Below are 16,910 nucleotides of genomic sequence, written 5' to 3'. Positions count from 1 at the left end.
GCTACACAGGCTCTATCTACTGAGCTACAGGGGCTCTACCAGCTACACAGGCTCTATCTACTGAGCTACAGGGGCTCTACCAACTACACAGGCTCTACCTACTAAGCTACACAGACTCTACTAGCTACACAGGCTCTACCTACTGAGCTACAGGGGCTCTACCAGCTACACAGGCTCTACCAGCTACACAGGCTCTACCTACTAAGCTACAGGTGCTATACCAACTACACAGGCTCTACCAGCTACACAGGCTCTACCTACTAAGCTACAGGTGCTATACCAACTACACAGGCTCTACCAGCTACACAGGCTCTACCTACTAAGCTACACAGACTCTACCTACTGAGCTACACAGGCTCTACCTACTAAGCTACACAGGTTCTACCTACTGAGCTACAGGGGCTCTACCAGCTACACAGGCTCTACCTACTAAGCTACACAGGTTCTACCTACTGAGCTACAGGGGCTCTACCTACTGAGCTACAGGGGCTCTACCAGCTACACAGGCTCTATCTACTGAGCTACAGGGGCTCTACCAGCTACACAGGTTCTACCTACTGAGCTACACAGGCTCTACCTACTGAGCTACACAGGCTCTACCTACTGAGCTACACAGGCTCTACCTACTGAGCTACACAGGCTCTACCTACTGAGCTACACAGGCTCTACCTACTGAGCTACACAGGCTCTACCTACTGAGCTACACAGCCTCTACCTACTGAGCTACACAGGCTCTACCTACTAAGCTACACAGGCTCTACCTACTGAGCTACACGGGCTCTACCTACTGAGCTACACAGGCTCTACCTACAGAGCTACACAGGCTCTACCTACTGAGCTACAGGGCCTCTACATACTGAGCTACACAGGCTCTACCTACTGAGCTACACAGGCTCTACCTACTGAGCTACACAGGCTCTACCTACTTAGTTACAGGGGATCTACCAGCTACACAGGCTCTACCTACTGAGCTACACAGGCTCTACCTACTGAGCTACACAGGTTCTACCTACTGAGCTACACAGGCTCTACCTACTGAGCTACACAGGCTCTACCTACTGAGCTAGAAAGGCTCTACCTACTGAGCTACACAGGCTCTACCTACTGAGCTACACAGGCTCTACCTACTGAGTTACAGGGGATGTACCAGCTACACAGGCTCTACCTACTGAGCTACACAGGCTCTACCTACTGAGCTACACAGGCTCTACCTACTGAGCTACACAGGTTCTACCTACTGAGCTACACAGGCTCTACCTACTGAGCTACACAGGCTCTACCTACTGAGCTAGACAGGCTCTACCTACTGAGCTACACAGGCTCTACCTGCTAAGCTACACAGGCTCTACCTACTAAGCTACACAGGCTCTACCTACTGAGCTACAGGGGCTCTACCAGCTACACAGGCTCTACCTACTGAGCTACACAGGCTCTACTTACTGAGCTACACAGGCTCTACCTACTGAGCTACACAGGGTCAACCTACTGAGCTACAGGGGCTCTACCAGCTACACAGGCTCTACCTACTGAGCTACACAGGCTCTACCTACTGAGCTACACAGGCTCTACCTACTGAGCTACAGGGGCTCTACCTGCTAAGCTACACAGGCTCTATCTACTGAGCTACAGGGGCTCTACCAGCTACACAGGCTCTATCTACTGAGCTACAGGGGCTCTACCAACTACACAGGCTCTACCTACTAAGCTACACAGACTCTACTAGCTACACAGGCTCTACCTACTGAGCTACAGGGGCTCTACCAGCTACACAGGCTCTACCAGCTACACAGGCTCTACCTACTAAGCTACAGGTGCTATACCAACTACACAGGCTCTACCAGCTACACAGGCTCTACCTACTAAGCTACAGGTGCTATACCAACTACACAGGCTCTACCAGCTACACAGGCTCTACCTACTAAGCTACACAGACTCTACCTACTGAGCTACACAGGCTCTACCTACTGAGCTACACAGGCTCTACCTACTGAGCTACAGGGGCTCTACCTACTTAGTTACAGGGCATCTACCAGCTACACAGGCTCTACCTACTGAGCTACAGAGGCTCTACCTACTGAGCTACACAGGTTCTACCTACTGAGCTACACAGGCTCTACCTACTGAGCTACACAGGCTCTACCTACTGAGCTAGACAGGCTCTACCTACTGAGCTACACGGGCTCTACCTACTGAGCTACACAGGCTATACCTACTGAGCTACAAAGGCTCTACCTACTGAGCTACACAGGCTCTACATACTGAGCTACACAGGCTCTACCTACTGAGCTACACAGGCTCTACCTACTGAGCTACACAGGCTCTACCTACTGAGCTACACAGGCTCTACCTACTGAGTTACAGGGGATCTACCAGCTACACAGGCTCTACATACTGAGCTACACAGGCTCTACCTACTGAGCTACACAGGCTCTACCTACTGAGCTACACAGGTTCTACCTACTGAGCTACACAGGCTCTTCCTACTGAGCTACACAGGCTCTACCTACTGAGCTAGACAAGCTCTACCTCCTGAGCTACACAGGCTCTACCTGCTAAGCTACACAGGCTCTACCTACTGAGCTACACAGGCTCTACCTACTGAGCTACAGGGGCTCTACCAGCTACACAGGCTCTACCTACTGAGCTACACAGGCTCTACTTACTGAGCTACACAGGCTCTACCTACTGAGCTACACAGGCTCTACCTACTGAGCTACAGGGGCTCTACCAGCTACACAAACTCTACCTACTGAGCTACACAGGCTCTACTTACTGAGCTACACAGGCTCTACCTACTGAGCTACAGGGGCTCTACCTGCTAAGCTACACAGCTCTACCTACTGAGCTACAGGGGCTCTACCTGCTAAGCTACACAGGCTCTACCTACTGAGCTACAAGGGCTCTACCAGCTACACAGGCTCTACCAGCTACACAGGCTCTACCTACTAAGCTACACAGGCTCTACGTACTGAGCTACAGGGGCTCTACCAGCTACACAGGCTCTACCTACTGAGCTACACAGGCTCCACTTACTGAGCTACACAGGCTCTACCTACTGAGCTACACAGGCTCTACCTACTGAGCTACACAGGCTCTACCTACTGAGCCACAGGGGCTCTACCTGCTAAGCTACACAGGCTCTACCTACTGAGCTACAGGGGCTCTACCAGCTACACAGGCTCTATCTACTGAGCTACAGGGGCTCTACCAACTACACAGGCTCTACCTACTAAGCTACACAGACTCTACTAGCTACACAGGCTCTACCTACTGAGCTACAGGGGCTCTACCAGCTACACAGGCTCTATCTACTGAGCTACAGGTGCTATACAACCTACACAGGCTCTACCAGCTACACAGGCTCTACCTACTAAGCTACACAGACTCTACCTACTGAGCTACACAGGCTCTACCTACTAAGCTACACAGGTTCTACCTACTGAGCAACAGGGGCTCTATCTACTGAGCTACAGTGGCTCTACCAGCTACACAGGCTCCATCTACTGAGCTACAGGGGCTCTACCAGCTACACAGGTTCTACCTACTGAGCTACACAGGCTCTACCTACTGAGCTACACAGGCTCTACCTACTGAGCTACACAGCCTCTACCTACTGAGCTACAAAGGCTCTACCTGCTAAGCTACACAGGCTCTACCTACTGAGCTACACAGGCTCCACTTACTGAGCTACACAGGCTCTACCTACTGAGCTACACAGGCTCTACCTACTGAGCTACACAGGCTCTACCTACTGAGCCACAGGGGCTCTACCTGCTAAGCTACACAGGCTCTACCTACTGAGCTACAGGGGCTCTACCAGCTACACAGGCTCTATCTACTGAGCTACATGGGCTCTACCAAATACACAGGCTCTACCTACTAAGCTACACAGACTCTACTAGCTACACAGGCTCTAACTACTGAGCTACAGGGGCTCTACCAGCTACACAGGCTCTATCTACTGAGCTACAGGTGCTATACCAACTACACAGGCTCTACCAGCTACACAGTCTCTACCTACTAAGCTACACAGACTCTACCTACTGAGCTACACAGGCTCTACCTACTAAGCTACACAGGTTCTACCTACTGAGCAACAGGGGCTCTATCTACTGAGCTACAGGGGCTCTACCAGCTACACAGGCTCCATCTACTGAGCTACAGGGGCTCTACCAGCTACACAGGTTCTACCTACTGAGCTACACAGGCTCTGCCTACTGAGCTACACAGGCTCTACCTACTGAGCTACACAGGCTCTACCTACTGAGCTACACAGCCTCTACCTACTGAGCTACAAAGGCTCTACCTGCTAAGCTACACAGGCTCTACCTACTGAGCTACACAGGCTCTACCTACTGAGCTACACAGGCTCTACCTACTAAGCTACACAGGCTCTACCAGCTACACAGGCTCTACCTACTAAGCTACACAGGTTCTACCTACTGAGCTACACAGGCTCTACCTACTAAGCTACACAGGTTCTACCTACTGAGCTACAGGGGCTCTACCAGCTACACATGCTCTACCTACTAAGCTACACAGGTTCTACCTACTGAGCTACAGGGGCTCTATCTACTGAGCTACAGGGGCTCTACCAGCTACACAGGCTCTATCTACTGAGCTACAGGGGCTCTACCAACTACACAGGCTCTACCTACTAAGCTACACAGACTCTACTAGCTACACAGGCTCTACCTACTGAGCTACAGGGGCTCTACCAGCTACACAGGCTCTACCAGCTACACAAGCTCTACCTACTAAGCTACAGGTGCTATACCAACTACACAGGCTCTACCAGCTACACAGGCTCTACCTACTAAGCTACAGGTGCTATACCAACTACACAGGCTCTACCAGCTACACAGGCTCTACCTACTAAGCTACACAGCCTCTACCTACTGAGCTACACAGGCTCTACCTACTAAGCTACACAGGTTCTACCTACTGAGCTACAGGGGCTCTACCAGCTACACAGGCTCTACCTACTAAGCTACACAGGTTCTACCTACTGAGCTACAGGGGCTCTACCTACTGAGCTACAGGGGCTCTACCAGCTACACAGGCTCTATCTACTGAGCTACAGGGGCTCTACCAGCTACACAGGTTCTACCTACTGAGCTAAACAGGCTCTACCTACTGAGCTACACAGGCTCTACCTACTGAGCTACACAGGCTCTACCTACTGAGCTACACAGGCTCTACCTGCTAAGCTACACAGGCTCTACCTACTGAGCTACACAGGCTCTACCTACTGAGCTACACAGGCTCTACCTACTGAGCTACACAGGCTCTACCTACTGAGCTACAGGGGCTCTACATACTGAGCTACACAGGCTCTACCTACTGAGCTACACAGGCTCTACCTACTGAGCTACACAGGCTCTACATACTGAGCTACACAGGCTCTAACTACTGAGCTACACAGGCTCTACCTACTGAGCTACACAGGCTCTACCTACTGAGTTACAGGGGATCTACCAGCTACACAGGCTCTACCTACTGAGCTACACAGGCTCTACCTACTGAGCTACACAGGTTCTACCTACTGAGCTACACAGGCTCTACCTACTGAGCTACACAGGCTCTACCTACTGAGCTAGACAGGCTCTACCTACTGAGCTACACAGGCTCTACCTGCTAAGCTACACAGGCTCTACCTACTAAGCTACACAGGCTCTACCTACTGAGCTACAGGGGCTCTACCAGCTACACAGGCTCTACCTACTGAGCTACACAGGCTCTACTTACTGAGCTACACAGGCTCTACCTACTGAGCTACACAGGCTCTACCTACTGAGCTACAGGGGCTCTACCAGCTACACAGGCTCTACCTACTGAGCTACACAGGCTCTACCTACTGAGCTACACAGGCTCTACCTACTGAGCTACAGGGGCTCTACCTGCTAAGCTACACAGGCTCTATCTACTGAGCTACAGGGGCTCTACCAGCTACACAGGCTCTACCAGCTACACAGGCTCTACCTACTAAGCTACAGGTGCTATACCAACTACACAGGCTCTACCAGCTACACAGGCTCTACCTACTAAGCTACAGGTGCTATACCAACTACACAGGCTCTACCAGCTACACAGGCTCTACCTACTAAGCTACACAGACTCTACCTACTGAGCTACACAGGCTCTACCTACTAAGCTACACAGGTTCTACCTACTGAGCTACAGGGGCTCTACCAGCTACACAGGCTCTACCTACTAAGCTACACAGGTTCTACCTACTGAGCTACAGGGGCTCTACCTACTGAGCTACAGGGGCTCTACCAGCTACACAGGCTCTATCTACTGAGCTACAGGGGCTCTACCAGCTACACAGGTTCTACCTACTGAGCTACACAGGCTCTACCTACTGAGCTACACAGGCTCTACCTACTGAGCTACACAGGCTCTACCTACTGAGCTACACAGGCTCTACCTACTGAGCTACACAGGCTCTACCTACTGAGCTACACAGGCTCTACCTACTGAGCTACACAGCCTCTACCTACTGAGCTACACAGGCTCTACCTACTAAGCTACACAGGCTCTACCTACTGAGCTACACGGGCTCTACCTACTGAGCTACACAGGCTCTACCTACTGAGCTACACAGGCTCTACCTACTGAGCTACAGGGCCTCTACATACTGAGCTACACAGGCTCTACCTACTGAGCTACACAGGCTCTACCTACTGAGCTACACAGGCTCTACCTACTTAGTTACAGGGGATCTACCAGCTACACAGGCTCTACCTACTGAGCTACACAGGCTCTACCTACTGAGCTACACAGGTTCTACCTACTGAGCTACACAGGCTCTACCTACTGAGCTACACAGGCTCTACCTACTGAGCTAGACAGGCTCTACCTACTGAGCTACACAGGCTCTACCTACTGAGCTACACAGGCTCTACCTACTGAGTTACAGGGGATGTACCAGCTACACAGGCTCTACCTACTGAGCTACACAGGCTCTACCTACTGAGCTACACAGGCTCTACCTACTGAGCTACACAGGTTCTACCTACTGAGCTACACAGGCTCTACCTACTGAGCTACACAGGCTCTACCTACTGAGCTAGACAGGCTCTACCTACTGAGCTACACAGGCTCTACCTGCTAAGCTACACAGGCTCTACAGACTAAGCTACACAGGCTCTACCTACTGAGCTACAGGGGCTCTACCAGCTACACAGGCTCTACCTACTGAGCTACACAGGCTCTACTTACTGAGCTACACAGGCTCTACCTACTGAGCTACACAGGGTCTACCTACTGAGCTACAGGGGCTCTACCAGCTACACAGGCTCTACCTACTGAGCTACACAGGCTCTACCTACTGAGCTACAGGGGCTCTACCTGCTAAGCTACACAGGCTCTATCTACTGAGCTACAGGGGCTCTACCAGCTACACAGGCTCTATCTACTGAGCTACAGGGGCTCTACCAACTACACAGGCTCTACCTACTAAGCTACACAGACTCTACTAGCTACACAGGCTCTACCTACTGAGCTACAGGGGCTCTACCAGCTACACAGGCTCTACCAGCTACACAGGCTCTACCTACTAAGCTACAGGTGCTATACCAACTACACAGGCTCTACCAGCTACACAGGCTCTACCTACTAAGCTACAGGTGCTATACCAACTACACAGGCTCTACCAGCTACACAGGCTCTACCTACTAAGCTACACAGACTCTACCTACTGAGCTACACAGGCTCTACCTACTAAGCTACACAGGTTCTACCTACTGAGCTACAGGGGCTCTACCAGCTACACAGGATCTACCTACTAAGCTACACAGGTTCTACCTACTGAGCTACAGGGGCTCTACCTACTGAGCTACAGGGGCTCTACCAGCTACACAGGCTCTATCTACTGAGCTACAGGGGCTCTACCAGCTACACAGGTTCTACCTACTGAGCTACACAGGCTCTACCTACTGAGCTACACAGGCTCTACCTACTGAGCTACACAGGCTCTACCTACTGAGCTACACAGGCTCTACCTACTGAGCTACACAGGCTCTACCTACTGAGCTACACAGGCTCTACCTACTGAGCTACACAGCCTCTACCTACTGAGCTACACAGGCTCTACCTGCTAAGCTACACAGGCTCTACCTACTGAGCTACACAGGCTCTACCTACTGAGCTACACAGGCTCTACCTACTAAGCTACACAGGCTCTACCTACTGAGCTACACGGGCTCTACCTACTGAGCTACACAGGCTCTACCTACTGAGCTACACAGGCTCTACCTACTGAGCTACACAGGCTCTACCTACTGAGCTACAGGGCCTCTACATACTGAGCTACACAGGCTCTACCTACTGAGCTACACAGGCTCTACCTACTGAGCTACACAGGCTCTACCTACTGAGCTACAAAGGCTCTACCTACTTAGTTACAGGGGATCTACCAGCTACACAGGCTCTACCTACTGAGCTACAGAGGCTCTACCTACTGAGCTACACAGGTTCTACCTACTGAGCTACACAGGCTCTACCTACTGAGCTACACAGGCTCTACCTACTGAGCTAGACAGGCTCTACCTACTGAGCTACACGGGCTCTACCTACTGAGCTACACAGGCTATACCTACTGAGCTACAAAGGCTCTACCTACTGAGCTACACAGGCTCTACATACTGAGCTACACAGGCTCTACCTACTGAGCTACACAGGCTCTACCTACTGAGCTACACAGGCTCTACCTACTGAGCTACACAGGCTCTACCTACTGAGTTACAGGGGATCTACCAGCTACACAGGCTCTACATACTGAGCTACACAGGCTCTACCTACTGAGCTACACATGCTCTACCTACTGAGCTACACAGGTTCTACCTACTGAGCTACACAGGCTCTACCTACTGAGCTACACAGGCTCTACCTACTGAGCTAGACAAGCTCTACCTCCTGAGCTACACAGGCTCTACCTGCTAAGCTACACAGGCTCTACCTACTGAGCTACACAGGCTCTACCTACTGAGCTACAGGGGCTCTACCAGCTACACAGGCTCTACCTACTGAGCTACACAGGCTCTACTTACTGAGCTACACAGGCTCTACCTACTGAGCTACACAGGCTCTACCTACTGAGCTACAGGGGCTCTACCAGCTACACAAACTCTACCTACTGAGCTACACAGGCTCTACTTACTGAGCTACACAGGCTCTACCTACTGAGCTACAGGGGCTCTACCTGCTAAGCTACACAGCTCTACCTACTGAGCTACAGGGGCTCTACCTGCTAAGCTACACAGGCTCTACCTACTGAGCTACAAGGGCTCTACCAGCTACACAGGCTCTACCAGCTACACAGGCTCTACCTACTAAGCTACACAGGCTCTACGTACTGAGCTACAGGGGCTCTACCAGCTACACAGGCTCTACCTACTGAGCTACACAGGCTCCACTTACTGAGCTACACAGGCTCTACCTACTGAGCTACACAGGCTCTACCTACTGAGCTACACAGGCTCTACCTACTGAGCCACAGGGGCTCTACCTGCTAAGCTACACAGGCTCTACCTACTGAGCTACAGGGGCTCTACCAGCTACACAGGCTCTATCTACTGAGCTACAGGGGCTCTACCAACTACACAGGCTCTACCTACTAAGCTACACAGACTCTACTAGCTACAAAGGCTCTACCTACTGAGCTACAGGGGCTCTACCAGCTACACAGGCTCTATCTACTGAGCTACAGGTGCTATACAACCTACACAGGCTCTACCAGCTACACAGGCTCTACCTACTAAGCTACACAGACTCTACCTACTGAGCTACACAGGCTCTACCTACTAAGCTACACAGGTTCTACCTACTGAGCAACAGGGGCTCTATCTACTGAGCTACAGGGGCTCTACCAGCTACACAGGCTCCATCTACTGAGCTACAGGGGCTCTACCAGCTACACAGGTTCTACCTACTGAGCTACACAGGCTCTGCCTACTGAGCTACACAGGCTCTACCTACTGAGCTACACAGGCTCTACCTACTGAGCTACACAGCCTCTACCTACTGAGCTACAAAGGCTCTACCTGCTAAGCTACACAGGCTCTACCTACTGAGCTACACAGGCTCCACTTACTGAGCTACACAGGCTCTACCTACTGAGCTACACAGGCTCTACCTACTGAGCTACACAGGCTCTACCTACTGAGCCACAGGGGCTCTACCTGCTAAGCTACACAGGCTCTACCTACTGAGCTACAGGGGCTCTACCAGCTACACAGGCTCTATCTACTGAGCTACATGGGCTCTACCAAATACACAGGCTCTACCTACTAAGCTACACAGACTCTACTAGCTACACAGGCTCTAACTACTGAGCTACAGGGGCTCTACCAGCTACACAGGCTCTATCTACTGAGCTACAGGTGCTATACCAACTACACAGGCTCTACCAGCTACACAGTCTCTACCTACTAAGCTACACAGACTCTACCTACTGAGCTACACAGGCTCTACCTACTAAGCTACACAGGTTCTACCTACTGAGCAACAGGGGCTCTATCTACTGAGCTACAGGGGCTCTACCAGCTACACAGGCTCCATCTACTGAGCTACAGGGGCTCTACCAGCTACACAGGTTCTACCTACTGAGCTACACAGGCTCTGCCTACTGAGCTACACAGGCTCTACCTACTGAGCTACACAGGCTCTACCTACTGAGCTACACAGCCTCTACCTACTGAGCTACAAAGGCTCTACCTGCTAAGCTACACAGGCTCTACCTACTGAGCTACACAGGCTCTACCTACTGAGCTACACAGGCTCTACCTACTAAGCTACACAGGCTCTACCTACTGAGCTACACAGGCTCTATCTACTGAGCTACAGGGGCTCTACCAGCTACACAGGCTCTACCAGCTACACAGGCTCTACCTACTGAGCTACACAGCCTCTACCTACTGAGCTACACAGGCTCTACCTGCTAAGCTATACAGGCTCTACCTACTGAGCTACACAGGCTCTACCTACTGAGCTACACAGGCTCTATCTACTGAGCTACAGGGGCTCTACCAACTACACAGGCTCTACCTACTAAGCTACACAGACTCTACTAGCTACACAGGCTCTACTTACTGAGCTACAGGGGCTCTACCAGCTACACAGGCTCTACCAGCTACACAGGCTCTACCTACTAAGCTACAGGTGCTATACCAACTACACAGGCTCTACCAGCTACACAGGCTCTACCTACTAAGCTACAGGTGCTATACCAACTACACAGGCTCTACCAGCTACACAGGCTCTACCTACTAAGCTACACAGACTCTACCTACTGAGCAACAGCGGCTCTACCTACTGAGCTACAGGGGCTCTACCAGCTACACAGGCTCTACCTACTAAGCTACAGGGGCTCTACCAGCTACACAGGCTCTATCTACTGAGCTACAGGGGCTCTACCAGCTACACAGGTTCTACCTACTGAGCTACACAGGCTCTACCTACTGAGCTACACAGGCTCTACCTACTGAGCTACACAGGCTCTACCTACTGAGCTACACAGGCTCTACCTACTGAGCTACACAGGCTCTACCTACTGAGCTACACAGCCTCTACCTACTGAGCTACACAGGCTCTACCTGCTAAGCTACACAGGCTCTACCTACTGAGCTACACAGGCTCTACCTACTGTGCTACACAGGCTCTACCTACTAAGCTACACAGGCTCTACCTACTGAGCTACACAGGCTCTACCTACTGAGCTACACGGGCTCTACCTACTGAGCTACACAGGCTCTACCTACTGAGCTACACAGGCTCTACCTACTGAGCTACACAGGCTCTACATACTGAGCTACACAGGCTCTACCTACTGAGCTACACAGGCTCTACCTACTGAGCTACACAGGCTCTACCTACTGAGTTACAGGGGATCTACCAGCTACACAGGCTCTACCTACTGAGCTACACAGGCTCTACCTACTGAGCTACACAGGTTCTACCTACTGAGCTACACAGGCTCTACCTACTGAGCTACACAGGCTCTACCTACTGAGCTAGACAGGCTCTACCTACTGAGCTACACGGGCTCTACCTACTGAGCTACACAGGCTCTACCTACTGAGCTACACAGGCTCTACCTACTGAGCTACACAGGCTCTACCTACTGAGCTACACAGGCTCTACCTACTGAGCTACACAGGCTCTACCTACTGAGTTACAGGGGATCTACCAGCTACACAGGCTCTACATACTGAGCTACACAGGCTCTACCTACTGTGCTACACAGGCTCTACCTACTGAGCTACACAGGTTCTACCTACTGAGCTACACAGGCTCTACCTACTGAGCTACACAGGCTCTACCTACTGAGCTAGACAGGCTCTACCTACTGAGCTACACAGGCTCTACCTGCTAAGCTACACAGGCTCTACCTACTAAGCTACACAGGCTCTACCTACTGAGCTACAGGGGCTCTACCAGCTACACAGGCTCTACCTACTGAGCTACACAGGCTCTACTTACTGAGCTACACAGGCTCTACCTACTGAGCTACACAGGCTCTACCTACTGAGCTACAGGGGCTCTACCAGCTACACAGGCTCTACCTACTTAGCTACACAGGCTCTACTTACTGAGCTACACAGGCTCTACCTACTGAGCTACAGGGGCTCTACCTGCTAAGCTACACAGGCTCTACCTACTGAGCTACAGGGGCTCTACCTGCTAAGCTACACAGGCTCCACCTACTGAGCTACAAGGGCTCTACCAGCTACACAGGCTCTACCAGCTACACAGGCTCTACCTACTAAGCTACACAGGCTCTACCTACTGAGCTACAGGGGCTCTACCAGCTACACAGGCTCTACCTACTGAGCTACACAGGCTCCACTTACTGAGCTACACAGGCTCTACCTACTGAGCTACACAGGCTCTACCTACTGAGCTACACAGGCTCTACCTACTGAGCTACAGGGGCTCTACCTGCTAAGCTACACAGGCTCTACCTACTGAGCTACAGGGGCTCTACCTGCTAAGCTACACAGGCTCCACCTACTGAGCTACAAGGGCTCTACCAGCTACACAGGCTCTACCAGCTACACAGGCTCTACCTACTAAGCTACACAGGCTCTACCTACTGAGCTACAGGGGCTCTACCAGCTACACAGGCTCTACCTACTGAGCTACACAGGCTCTACTTACTGAGCTACACAGGCTCTACCTACTGAGCTACAGGGGCTCTACCTGCTAAGCTACACAGCTCTACCTACTGAGCTACAGGGGCTCTACCTGCTAAGCTACACAGGCTCTACCTACTGAGCTACAAGGGCTCTACCAGCTACACAGGCTCTACCAGCTACACAGGCTCTACCTACTAAGCTACACAGGCTCTACGTACTGAGCTACAGGGGCTCTACCAGCTACACAGGCTCTACCTACTGAGCTACACAGGCTCCACTTACTGAGCTACACAGGCTCTACCTACTGAGCTACACAGGCTCTACCTACTGAGCTACACAGGCTCTACCTACTGAGCCACAGGGGCTCTACCTGCTAAGCTACACAGGCTCTACCTACTGAGCTACAGGGGCTCTACCAGCTACACAGGCTCTATCTACTGAGCTACAGGGGCTCTACCAACTACACAGGCTCTACCTACTAAGCTACAAAGACTCTACTAGCTACACATGCTCTACATACTGAGCAACAGGGGCTCTACCAGCTACACAGGCTCTATCTACTGAGCTACAGGGGCTCTACCAGCTACACAGGCTCCATCTGCTGAGCTACAGGGGCTCTACCAGCTACACAGGTTCTACCTACTGAGCTACACAGGCTCTGCCTACTGAGCTACACAGGCTCTACCTACTGAGCTACACAGGCTCTACCTACTAAGCTACACAGACTCTACTAGCTACACAGGCTCTACCTACTGAGCTACAGGGGCTCTACCAGCTACACAGGCTCTATCTACTGAGCTACAGGTGCTATACCAACTACACAGGCTCTACCAGCTACACAGGCTCTACCTACTAAGCTACACAGACTCTACCTACTAAGCTACACAGGCTCTACCTACTGAGCTACACAGGCTCTATCTACTGAGCTACAGGGGCTCTACCAGCTACACAGGCTCTACCAGCTACACAGGCTCTACCTACTGAGCTACACAGCCTCTACCTACTGAGCTACACAGGCTCTACCTGCTAAGCTATACAAGCTCTACCTACTGAGCTACACAGGCTCTACCTACTGAGCTACAGGGGCTCTACCAACTACACAGGCTCTACCTACTAAGCTACACAGACTCTACTAGCTACACAGGCTCTACTTACTGAGCTACAGGGGCTCTACCAGCTACACAGGCTCTGCCAGCTACACAGGCTCTACCTACTAAGCTACAGGTGCTATACCAACTACACAGGCTCTACCAGCTACACAGGCTCTACCTACTAAGCTACAGGTGCTATTCCAACTACACAGGCTCTACCAGCTACACAGGCTCTACCTACTAAGCTACACAGACTCTACCTACTGAGCAACAGGGGCTCTACCTACTGAGCTACAGGGGCTCTACCAGCTACACAGGCTCTACCTACTAAGCTACAGGGGCTCTACCAGCTACACAGGCTCTATCTACTGAGCTACAGGGGCTCTACCAGCTACACAGGTTCTACTTACTGAGCTACACAGGCTCTACCTACTGAGCTACACAGGCTCTACCTACTGAGCTACACAGGCTCTACCTACTGAGCTACACAGGCTCTACCTACAGAGCTACACAGGCTCTACCTACTGAGCTACACAGCCTCTACCTACTGAGCTACACAGGCTCTACCTGCTAAGCTACACAGGCTCTACCTACTGAGCTACACAGGCTCTACCTACTGAGCTACACAGGCTCTACCTACTAAGCTACACAGGCTCTACCTACTGAGCTACACAGGCTCTACCTACTGAGCTACACGGGCTCTACCTACTGAGCTACACAGGCTCTACCTACTGAGCTACACAGGCTCTACCTACTGAGCTACACAGGCTCTACATACTGAGCTACACAGGCTCTACCTACTGAGCTACACAGACTCTACCTACTGAGCAACAGGGGCTCTACCTACTGAGCTACAGGGGCTCTACCAGCTACACAGGCTCTACCTACTAAGCTACAGGGGCTCTACGGGCTACACAGGCTCTATCTACTGAGCTACAGGGGCTCTACCAGCTACACAGGTTCTACTTACTGAGCTACACAGGCTCTACCTACTGAGCTACACAGGCTCTACCTACTGAGCTACACAGGCTCTACCTACTGAGCTACACAGGCTCTACCTACTGAGCTACACAGGCTCTACCTACTGAGCTACACAGCCTCTACCTACTGAGCTACACAGGCTCTACCTGCTAAGCTACACAGGCTCTACCTACTGAGCTACACAGGCTCTACCTACTGAGCTACACAGGCTCTACCTACTAAGCTACACAGGCTCTACCTACTGAGCTACACAGGCTCTACCTACTGAGCTACACGGGCTCTACCTACTGAGCTACACAGGCTCTACCTACTGAGCTACACAGGCTCTACCTACTGAGCTACACAGGCTCTACATACTGAGCTACACAGGCTCTACCTACTGAGCTACACAGGCTCTACCTACTGAGCTACACAGGCTCTACCTACTGAGTTACAGGGGATCTACCAGCTACACAGGCTCTACCTACTGAGCTACACAGGCTCTACCTACTGAGCTACACAGGTTCTACCTACTGAGCTAAACAGGCTCTACCTACTGAGCTACACAGGCTCTACCTACTGAGCTACACAGGCTCTACCTACTGAGCTACACGGGCTCTACCTACTGAGCTACACAGGCTCTACCTACTGAGCTACACAGGCTCTACCTACTGAGCTACACAGGCTCTACCTACTGAGCTACACAGGCTCTACCTACTGAGCTACACAGGCTCTACCTACTGAGTTACAGGGGATCTACCAGCTACACAGGCTCTACATACTGAGCTACACAGGCTCTACCTACTGTGCTACACAGGCTCTACCTACTGAGCTACACAGGTTCTACCTACTGAGCTACACAGGCTCTACCTACTGAGCTACACAGGCTCTACCTACTGAGCTAGACAGGCTCTACCTATTGAGCTACACAGGCTCTACCTGCTAAGCTACACAGGCTCTACCTACTAAGCTACACAGGCTCTACCTACTGAGCTACAGGGGCTCTACCAGCTACACAGGCTCTACCTACTGAGCTACACAGGCTCTACTTACTGAGCTACACAGGCTCTACCTACTGAGCTACACAGGCTCTACCTACTGAGCTACAGGGGCTCTACCAGCTACACAGGCTCTACCTACTTAGCTACACAGGCTCTACTTACTGAGCTACACAGGCTCTACCTACTGAGCTACAGGGGCTCTACCTGCTAAGCTACACAGGCTCTACCTACTGAGCTACAGGGGCTCTACCTGCTAAGCTACACAGGCTCCACCTACTGAGCTACAAGGGCTCTACCAGCTACACAGGCTCTACCAGCTACACAGGCTCTACCTACTAAGCTACACAGGCTCTACCTACTGAGCTACAGGGGCTCTACCAGCTACACAGGCTCTACCTACTGAGCTACACAGGCTCCACTTACTGAGCTACACAGGCTCTACCTACTGAGCTACACAGGCTCTACCTACTGAGCTACACAGGCTCTACCTACTGAGCTACAGGGGCTCTACCTGCTAAGCTACACAGGCTCTACCTACTGAGCTACAGGGGCTCTACCAGCTACACAGGCTCTATCTACTGAGCTACAGGGGCTCTACCAACTACACAGGCTCTACCTACTAAGCTACACAGACTCTACTAGCTACACAGGCTCTACCTACTGAGCTACAGGGGCTCTACCAGCTACACAGGCTCTATCTACTGAGCTACAGGTGCTAT

Source organism: Salvelinus fontinalis, chromosome 15, assembly GCF_029448725.1.
Source record: "Salvelinus fontinalis isolate EN_2023a chromosome 15, ASM2944872v1, whole genome shotgun sequence".
Taxonomy (NCBI): domain Eukaryota; kingdom Metazoa; phylum Chordata; class Actinopteri; order Salmoniformes; family Salmonidae; genus Salvelinus; species Salvelinus fontinalis.
This window is presented reverse-complemented; position numbering follows the sequence as displayed.